The sequence below is a fragment of the Salvia splendens genome, chromosome 3 (genome assembly GCF_004379255.2).
Source record: "Salvia splendens isolate huo1 chromosome 3, SspV2, whole genome shotgun sequence".
NCBI lineage: Eukaryota > Viridiplantae > Streptophyta > Magnoliopsida > Lamiales > Lamiaceae > Salvia > Salvia splendens.
In genome coordinates this window covers 42,904,584-42,915,484 of record NC_056034.1, presented here as the reverse complement: position 1 = coordinate 42,915,484, position 10,901 = coordinate 42,904,584, and positions in this window count along the sequence as shown.

Sequence of the window (10,901 nt, the reverse complement as noted above, 5' to 3'; positions counted from 1 at the left end):
TTATTATAAAACTAATATATAATAGTGAGACATGTATTCCACTATTTAATACTCCCTCCGTCCCTTATTAATTGTTTACTTTTATCATTTTTGTTCGTCCCTCATTAATTATCCATTTTCATTTTTAACTATAAATGCTAAGTAGGTCTCACATTCCATTAACTTATTTCACTCACATTTTATTATAAAACTAATATACAAATGTGAGACCTATATTCCGCTAATTATTTCAATTCACTTTTCATTACATTTCTTAAAATCTGTGCGAGAACCGAAGTAGACAATTAATAGGAGATAGAGGGAGTACTTCCTCCGGTCCTATAAAAGTAACACATTTTGGGATGACATGAATTGTAACTTTATTTCACAATTGATATGATAAAGTATGAGCTAAGTTTGATCATCTTCTAATTGCTTAATTTTCACATGATAACAACCTGGGAAGTAGCAAAATAAGTTTCATAATACAGTAACTAGGAAAATAGAATCGGTCGTCATCTATAATTTGAGTAAACAATTTTCATCACCATGTCTTGTATGGTGATTTCACACAAGTAAGACTGAAACAAATAAATTTTGAAAGTCATCGACATCCATCCAGTAATGGTGCATCCTTCATCATTCACCATCCAGTCCCATTTTAGAAGATAGCCAAGCACAAAGGTCATCCATTTCCTCTGGAATAAGGGCTCGTTTGATTGCCATGATAGAAAATAGCAAGATAGTTATCTTAAGATAGCATTTTCAGGCCGAAAATGAGATAGTGTCTGATAGTATTTTTATGATGTTGTTTGATTGACAAGATAGTGTTTTATAGATAAGATGTAAAATGACAGAAATGTCCTTGTTACTAAATATATTTGTATGTAAATGTGTATCTCTATTTTATGATTAAGTTAAGTAAATGGGTGTTAATGATCATGGTATCAACAAAATTATTAACGATAATCAAGATTGTAAGTACCAGACACAATGCGAGGTTAATACAAATCATAATTAAAATGCCCAAAGAAAAGATGAACAACTTAAATTTTCCATTGAAAATTTGAAAAAAAGATTGATTTTGAAGAAATAACATTCTGACTTTTGAATTTATCAACTCTAATAGTTACGAGTTTTTAATTATTAAAAATGATAATAAAATTCTAAAAATAATTATATGCCTCTAATTAGTTGCATAATGATTAATAGTAAAGAAATCAACTAAAACATATAAAAATTAAAATTGAAATTAAAGAAAAAATGTATACTATACTATGGACTCCCATGAAAAAAAAAATAAAAATAAGAGGAATATGAAGTGAACTAATTAATCAATTTAAGCCCCTGCATCTCCCTTTATAGCAACAACTCCATTGATGAAGCTCCAAATCGTGCTCCACATCCGCCACCCAAACATCGTGAAGCTCCTCGGCTACGCGGAAGATCAATTCCGCCACTCCGCCGTCGCGTTCCAGCTCGCCTCCGCCATCGCCCACCTCCACGATACCTGCGCCCCTCACATCGTCCACGCCGACGTTAAGCCTTCGAACGTACTTCTCGATGGCGATCTCAATTGCAAGCTCTGAGAAGCCCAACTCCAAAAATACAATAAAAACACCACCAAAATCATTCAATAGAATGAGCTTTGAAGATTTGCCGAAGATATAGAAAAGTGAGTAAAATTGGGGGTGAGAGAAGAGTTGCAGGAGAGAGAGAGTAAAAGTGGGAGAGAGAGGGCAATATTGACTATCATAGAGGAACAGTACACTATCACTGCTTTTGGGTGGTATAGTGTATTCACACATTTATGGATAGTCCACCGGGCCAAGGCGGGCTTTTAGTAAATTTTCGGGCTTAGAGATAGTAGTATCATGGCAACCAAACACCTGATATACCTCCGATAGGCGATCCTATCAAGGCCTATCAGTACAACCAAACGACTCCTAATAGTATAGTGACCAAGCCTGTATGATATGATAGTACATTTTTGAACTATCATTAATTTGAACCAAGGGGGAAAAAAGGCTCGGTAAATCGAGAACATGGCTTACGTAGTATAGGATTTAAACGTGACATCTCGAAATCCAACCGAAGTTAACTTCTGATCACACACCTCTCACCAAATTTATGAGCAACTTCATCATCCCCTGCAATGTTATTTGCCACTATCATCAAACATGTACTAGTAGTAAATGTAGAGAAATAGTGAAACATTATAAATAACATAGAAATTAAATCTGGATAGTTTCACACCAGTGAATGTTCAATCAGTTGATCATCCTTTTATTTTCCAACTTAACCAGACTCAAATTCAGTTTATTGATTATCCTTGGAAGGTCAGCTATAGACGTCACCACGGTTCGGGAACCGGCGGTTCACGGTTCGGAACCGCCGGTTCCGGTTCAAGATTTGGATGAACCTGAACCGGCCCGGCCAAGGTTCGGCGGTTCCGGTTCGTGAACCGCCGGGCAAATCCGGTTCCGGGCCGGTTCGGCGGTTCGATTTTTTTTAATTGTAAATTTGAAATTCAAGTAAAAAATGTAAATATATTTGCATAAATAAAATTAGAATAAAACGATGTACAAATGCAATTTTATTGATACACATTACAATTTCAAAATTACAAATTACAACTTTAAAATTGCAAATTACAACTTTAAAATTACAAATTACAACTTAAAATTTACAAACTACAACTTTAAAATTACAAATTACAACTTAAAATTTACAAATTACAACTTAAAATTTAAAAATTACAAAAGACCTAAAGTCTTGATTACAATTTACAAATTACATATTCGAAACAAAGGGGAGAAAAAAAATAAAGGAAAAGGACTCGAGCTCAACTTAAATTTAAAATTTAAGTTGAGATGCCTAAGTATCCTCAATGCTCAATTGCATTTTGGAATCAAAGTTCACGTAGTTCTCTTACCTTGCTTACCTATTTGGCTTGATCGGAGGAATTGGCGGCGCGCCTACTCTTTTTCGTCGGGGAAGTAGTCTTGGTCGGGTTGTACTACTTGATTGTTCCAATCCGGTTCTTGGTCTCTAATTTCGGCGGAGCACCAATCATCAAGTAACATGGTGGCTTCCATGTTTTGCCCGGTGAGTCTACTTCTTCTGTCGTCCAAGACGTTGCCTCCAATACTAAAGGCGGACTCGACGGCGACAGTGGAAGCCGGAACCGAAAAGATCTCCTTGGCCATTGATGCAAGGATGGGAAAATCTTTCTCGTGTGATCCCCACCAATCTAGGACGTCGATTTGTTGGGGAACGGGACCTCCTTCTTCCTCATTGAATGAAAAGTGTGAGTCAAAATATAAGTCTAACTCACTTGTCGAATTTGCCGTCCTTCCTCCGCTGCTGAAGCCGTATAGGTCCGCCAATTGGGATTGGGCGTCGGGGTCATCAACTTGGAAGAAGCCAAAGTTATGTGTTTGACGGGGGGTCTAGGTCTCACTTGGTGGGTACGGTTGTACTTGGCTTCGTAATCGTGAAAGAGAGCCCGCAAGTCGAACTCAAAACTTCTTTGGAGGCTTGGGAGGTGGGGGATGTTTATTTGGAATGTTTGGGCTAGGTTTATGTAGTTGTCGTCGTCCTCGTCAGTTTGCAAAGCTCGGAGTGGTTCAAGATCAATAGAAGCCAAATTGTTGTAATAAAATTCTAAATTTTGAAAGTACCAACTAGTTTCCACTTTGGATCCAAAACTTTGGCAAGCAAAAAAACCGTGGGGATCTCATTGAAATACTTGAGCCATTTTTCAACCATATAATATAAAACACACATTAACTCAAGATTGTTTGTGGAATTTTTCATTGCAGTTTTAAAACCAAGTGATATGATCATGCAATGTTCTAAAACACGAACGGATGTGCAATAATACACACCCGATAACTCAATAGTGGCATTTCGAAAACCTTTGAATAACTTAAACAAGCTCATGCTTTGATCCCAACAAGAAGATGTTAGATATAAATCATCAACAGGGTAAGTTCTATAAAAATCAACTAAATATTCTATATGCTCCAATGTAGATTGCAACATATCATATGTGGAGTTCCATCTAGTAGACACGTCTAAAGTAAAAGTTGTGTACCTTATTTTCTTCGAGTGGCAATACTTCTTCCACGCCTTGCTAATTTGAGGCTTCCAGTGGATCAAGGATATAGCTGTAGTAATAGGTTGAATATGTCTTTGCCATAAAGACAAAGCATCTTGTACACATAAGTTTAAAATATGACAAATACATCGTTGGTGAAAATACTTACCACTTATCACCGGGGAGCAAGCCGCAATTAAATCGGTTATACTTGCGGTGTTAGCGGTGGCGTTATCAAAACCAACCGAAAATATCTTGTTGCTTAACTCATACTCATTCAAAACTTGAATAATTAAAGATGCAATTGCTTGTGCGGTGTGTGGGGAAGGAAATTGTCTAAAACCAATTAAACGTTTATTTAAAGACCAACTATTGTCTATAAAATGACATGAAATTCCCATGTAAGAATTTCGTTGGAAAGAATCCGTCCACACATCGGAGCAAATATTAACTTTGTACCCCAAGGTGGAGATGAATTTTCCAACCTCTCGTTTTTTGTCAAAAAACTGACGGTTGTTAGATCTTTGAGCAGTAGAGGGGGGAATTATCTTTGTAGCAACATTAAAAGCGGTTTGCATAGTAACTTCATATTTTTTGTCATTAAAAAAATTGAGCGGCAAATGTTTCATTGCCGCCCATCTTACCATAGCATCGGTAACATTTTTCGGATCATATTTAAATAGCGGCGTACCTGTTTGAGACGATGAGCCGGCGGGGAAGTTTATTTGGCTTTGGGACTTAGTATGCCCATATTCCATGGGGTGTTTTGACTTCAAATGGCGATGGAGAGTACCATATCCCCCACCGATAACAAATGGATAGACTTTATCGCAATAGTTGCAATATGCTTTGAACTCACTTGTCTCAACGGTAGTGGTCGGATCATTAGGATTTGAAATTACCACCGGGACCTTCTTGAAATGTTTGGTGAAAATCTCAGATTTCAACTTGGGAGGCATCTTTTTCTTTTGTCGTCCTGCGGAAGGAGGAGGATCGGCCTCCTCCTCATCATTGTCGCCAATTTGGCCGGTGCTAGAAGGGGGGAATTGATGCGATCCATCATCGCCTTCGTCCGACGATAGATTCACATCGTACTCGAAACGCGAAGCCGAATGTGAATGCCCCCTTGTTGGTCGTCGTCGGCGAGGGCAAGTAACAAGGCCGCATTTCGATCTTCTTCCTCCTACAAAATTATACAACTAAGTAAAAATACTAACACAAAAATAAAACACATAGACACATAGATGTTGAAAAATGAAATTATGAATTTAATAAAAATGAATTAACAAAAAATTAAAACATATTATAACTTACTTGAGCTCGAAGAGCGGCTAGCCTTCCCACCTCCTCCGCAACTTGTGCTCTAGAAGGGGCAAGTCGACGACGAGTATCACTTTGACTTTGATCTTGGGCAATTCCCTTGCCCCGATCACCACCACGACGAGATGAAGACATGATATAAATATTTATGGAAATTGAAAGTGAAGAATATAGAGTAGTGTGATTGTGTGAAGTTGATAACGTGAACAACGTGAGAGTAAAGTATGAGAGCAAATAACGTAAACAACTTGAGAGAATGAGGATGGAGAATAGAGAAATTGAGATTGAGAGAGAAATTCTTATTAACACAAAAATGGGGTGAGTAGAAATGAAGAGGATGGGGGTATTTATAGGGGAAAATTGTGATTAAAAAAATTAATATTTGAAAAAAACGGTTGAACCGCCGGTTTTCGGTTGGAACCGGCGGTTTTTCATCAAATTCAAAATTCAAATTTTTAAAAAAAGCCGTTGGAACCGCCGGTTTACCGCCGGAACCGCCGGTTTTTCGGCCGAAACCGGCGGTTTCCGTCAACGGTTTCTGACCAAACCGGTGGCCGTGGGAGCGGTTTCTGAAAAGGCTAGGAAGTAGGCCTGAAAAGGTGTCGGGAGGTGTCGGGAACCGCCGAACCGGCGGTTCGGAGCCGGTGGTTACGGTTCTTCAAATTCTGCAAACCTGAACCGGCACGGCGGTTCGGGCGGTTCCGGTCCCGGTTCGAACCTCCGCCGACGGTTCTGGTTCCGGTTCGGAACAGCCGGTGACGGTTCCGGGCCGGTTCGTCCGGTTCGGTTCGGTTTGGAGACCTCTAGTCAGCTATTATTATTATCATTACCTTGGCCGTGCCAAAGCAGAATAGGCAAGGACGCAGCGCGCTCGAAAGCCTCGGCTACACCTTCTAATTTGTGACTCACAGTCCTGGAAAAGTGGCATCATTTTATGATAACATGAATTGGCCATTTTGACAATCAAGAGAATATTGTTTGGATTGAAACAAACTTTGCTTAATCCAAGTCCAACAACACCACTTATATTTGGGGAGAACTTGTTGCCATTCTCGAATTTCCCTCTGCATAGTATTGCTAAAATTAACCCAACAATGATCATTTGAAATGAATATATATATATATATATATATATATATATTATATCTACATGTAATGCTCATCCTTACATTTGGAAGGGGAAGGGTTTCCAAGAGAGTGCACCAGCTGCAAGAGACACCGATCGGACCAAAGAGGATTATCAGAAACATGTAAGATAATCCTAAAACCAAATGTGTTTGTCAAGTGAGAGAGTGATTACCTATGGCCATTGTCCCCAAGGCCATGGACCCACACAATGGTTGCTTGGTCTTTACCTTTAGGCTTCACCACATACGTTCGTCCAAACTCAAAAGTTTTCCCAGCTGCTGCACCAGATTTATGTAAATTTCCGTAGACTAAGCTAAGCAATCAAAAAATGGTTTATACATTCTTTTTAATTCCCTGTTTGCTTTTACATCGACGATTGGAAGGACTATCTTGACACTATCATGCTTTAAACAACATTTAAAAAAGATTATCTTGACACTATCATACTTTCGGCCCAAAAACACTATCTCTATGTAGTTTTCTTGCACTATCTTATCTGTACAATCAAACGAAGCCTAAGGTGAGCGTTTTTTAGTTCAAATGCCATAAGTTTGAATATCATCACATTTAATTTTGATTATTTGTATGGATTATTTGTTTTGTATGATTTGCGAATTGTTGTTTGTCACATTTGATTTTTCAAGGATAAATTGCACTTATTGTATGATTATTAAAATATTTTCCTAAAATGATCCAATTAAAATTTAGCAAATTGAGCTGGTTTTGGTTGACAAATGATTGGGGAGGCTTCAAATTGTTTCACATGTCATACCCCTAGCCTCCGGGAAAAGTTTGAATTCAATTTTGTTTTGTGTTTCTTTTTTTAATTCAGTTTTGTTTTGTTTTATTTTGATTACTCTCTTCACTATTTCTGCAAAATTTCAGCTATCTAAGACTTCTATTGGGGTATGACATTATGCACGAACAAAAGCAAAATCTCTTAATACCAATATTCTTGTTTAGTTCGCGCTTAATGTTAGTATTTTTATTTTATACATTTAGTTTAATTCTAATATATACAAAAAAAATTATTGATAATAAAATTTCAGTTTATTTTTTGCTCTGTATTTATTTATTTAAAATTATAGAGAGAAAAATTAACAGGTCAAAAATGGACTGACAAAAATGATAAAATAGGATAATTATTGGTGAATGGAGAAGGTATTTGTTGAATTAAATATCTATTTATAGGGAATAAAATACTATTGAATTATAAAATAACTTAATTTTTTTATCTGTTTACCGTACTAGCTCATCAAAGAGGGAAATTTAGGCGAGTTGCTTTATTGTGCATCTAATTTCATCAACCTATAAATAAAATAATCAGCCAATAAAAAATTAACAGCGATTATACTTATATATATAATGTAAAAAAAGGCATAATTCAATAATTCATATCTCAAAAGTTTTCAGGCGTAGAACTAAAAGCCGCCTAAGCATATTCTTGGCACATATAGATGCAAGTGAAAAGGGACAACGAGTTAATTTCCATCCTATAAGAATACAAGAAATAAAATAAATACATTTTTCAAGAAAGCTAATATATTTTCAACCTTTTTGCCGCAAGTATTAATTATATATGCCACGTCATATCCAAACTTATTACTCCCACCATCCTTAAATCATCTTCTCAAATTAATTAAATATTGATCATTTTTTCTCAGTTCTCTAATTAAAATATTGAACTTTTTTTCCCTCTCCAATTAATACTTATAAACACCTTTTTTTTTCCTCTAATTAACATATTAACAAACAATTCCTGAATCTTATGCTGACGAAGACATGAGTCGTCTAATCCGGGACGGATGGAGTAAATTTTTAGGCTGGAATTATATAAAGGTTCGCAAGTTGTCCATAGAGGAAAAAAAATACTCCTATCAAATAAGAATGCTATATACACCTGAGAATTGGCAAATGCGATCTCTTTAGAGCATCTCCAAGGGGAGAGGTAAATGGAGAGGTAAACTAATATAACTACCATATTTACCCTTTTTTCATAAAAAAATTATTCACCAAAGGGGAGAGGTATTTGAGAATGTGTTATATATTTTTCCCATTTTAAAGAGGTATCTTTACCTCCCAATCAATGGAGAGGTAAAATCTTATAACTACCATATTTGCCTTCTTTTCATGAAAAAACATTCTCCAAGTGGAAAGGTATTTGAGAAGCTATTACACTTTATATTTTTTAATGCATTTTGTGCTATTATTTTATTTTTAAAAGATAATTTATCTTTGTATATACCTTTTCCCTTTGGAATGTGTTTCTTTTTAGAAAGATATATTTCATTTTTTACGAAGGTAAATACATAATATACATTTTCTATATACCTTCTTCCCTTGGAGATGCTCTTATATAAAAATTGGATAGTTTAATGAACAGGAGATGAACAAATAAAAATGAATTTTTTGCTCCCAGCAAAATTCGAACCCATTTGTTTTATTCATCTAGTAATAAGTGTTAGGATCGTCGACTGCAACATTAGTTTGATATTGTCCGCTTTGGGTCAAGCCTGCACGGATTCATTTTTGGGTCACTCCCAAAAGGCCTCAAACTAATTGGGGTTGGACATGAATTATATACACCTTCCAACTTCCCTCCATCACCCGATGTGGGATGGGTTTGTAACCCAACAAACCTCCCCTCAAACCGAGACCACATCGGGAACGCAGTTGACACGAACATGGGTCGTTCCAGCCCTGGCCCCTGGGTCATCCTAGGCCCGACTCTAACCCGAGTCCTTCATGGCCCGACCCTAACCTGGGCTTATCCAGGCACAACCCATAGCCACCTGGGCTCTGATACCACTTGTTAGGATCGTCGACTGCAACATTAGTTTGATATTGTCCGCTTTGGGTCAAGCCCACACGGATTTGTTTTTGAGTCACTCCCAAAAGGCCTCAAACTAATTGGGGTTGGACAGGAATTATATACACCTTCCAACTTCACGTTTCCCTTTCCCACGATATCTAAGGGCTCGTCATCAGCCAGATGTACCTTCCCAAAATCGCCAGATGTACAATTGGAAGATTACCAAGGGAGCTATGATAGTAGCTCGAGGTATGAAGGAGGGTACGTTGTATACCACAACTAACTCCAAAGATTGCATTGATATTGCAAGTGAGGCAAATAATGCAGATTTGTGGCACTGTCGTCTTGGCCACATGAGCGAGAAAGGGATGAAGATAATGTGCTCAAGAGGTTTACTGCCTGGCCTGAAAACTGTTGAAGTTGGCCTGTGCGAGGATTGCGTGTTTGGGAAACAGAAAAGGGTGAGTTTCTCAAGAGGAGGCAGAAAATTGAAGACACAGAAGTTGGAGATGGTCCACACTGATCTATGGGGACCAGCACCTGTGAAGTCCCTAGGAGGCTCTGAATATTATATGACTTTCATCGACGACTCTACTCGAAAGCTATGGGTTTATTTTCTGAAGAGTAAATCCGATGCGTTTGACGCTTTCAGGAAATGGAAAGCCCTTGTTGAAACTGAAACCGGGATGAAGGTGAAGTGTCTAAGATCCGATAATGGAGGAGAATATGAACTTGCAAAGTTCAAGGAATTCTGCGCCGAGAATGGAAAACCTTGTATGCAAGTTGAAGAAGAGCTTGTATGGTTTAAAGCAAGCTCCAAAGCAGTGGTACAAGAAGTTTGATGGATTCATGATGGAGATTGGCTATAAAAGATGCTACGCTGACCATTGTTATTACTACAAGAGGTTTGACAAGAGCTATCTTATTTTGTTATTATATGTTGATGATATGTTGATCGCAGGAGGTGATCAAAAGGAGATGGATAAGTTGAAAAGGCAATTATCTGAACGATTCTCCATGAAAGATCTTGGAAAGGCTAATCAAATTTTGGGCATGAGAATCGAGCGTGACAAGGCGGCAGGAAAATTGTATCTTTCGCAAGCTGCTTACATTGGTAAGGTTTTGGAAAGATTCAACATGGATAATTCGAAGCCAGTAAGTGTGCCTTTGGGCAGTCACTTTAAGCTGTCGAAGAAGGAGTCGCCGAGTACAAAAGAAGAACGTGCTGAAATGAAGAAAATTCCTTATGCTTCAGCAATTGGCAGTATTATGTATGCAATGGTGTGTACGAGGCCTGATATTGCACAAGCAGTGGGAGTAGTGAGCCGGTTCATGGGTGATCCGGGCAAGCAACATTGGGAAGCAGTTAAATGGATCCTTCGATACTTGAGAGGTACTACAGAAAGCTTCTTATGTTTCAATGGCAAGAATGTCGAGCTGGCAGGTTATGTGGATGCAGACTTGGCGTCCAATGATCTTGATGGGAGAAGAAGCACAACCGGGTATGTATTTACTTATGGTGGTACTGCTATTTCATGGACTTCTAAGTTGCAGAAGACT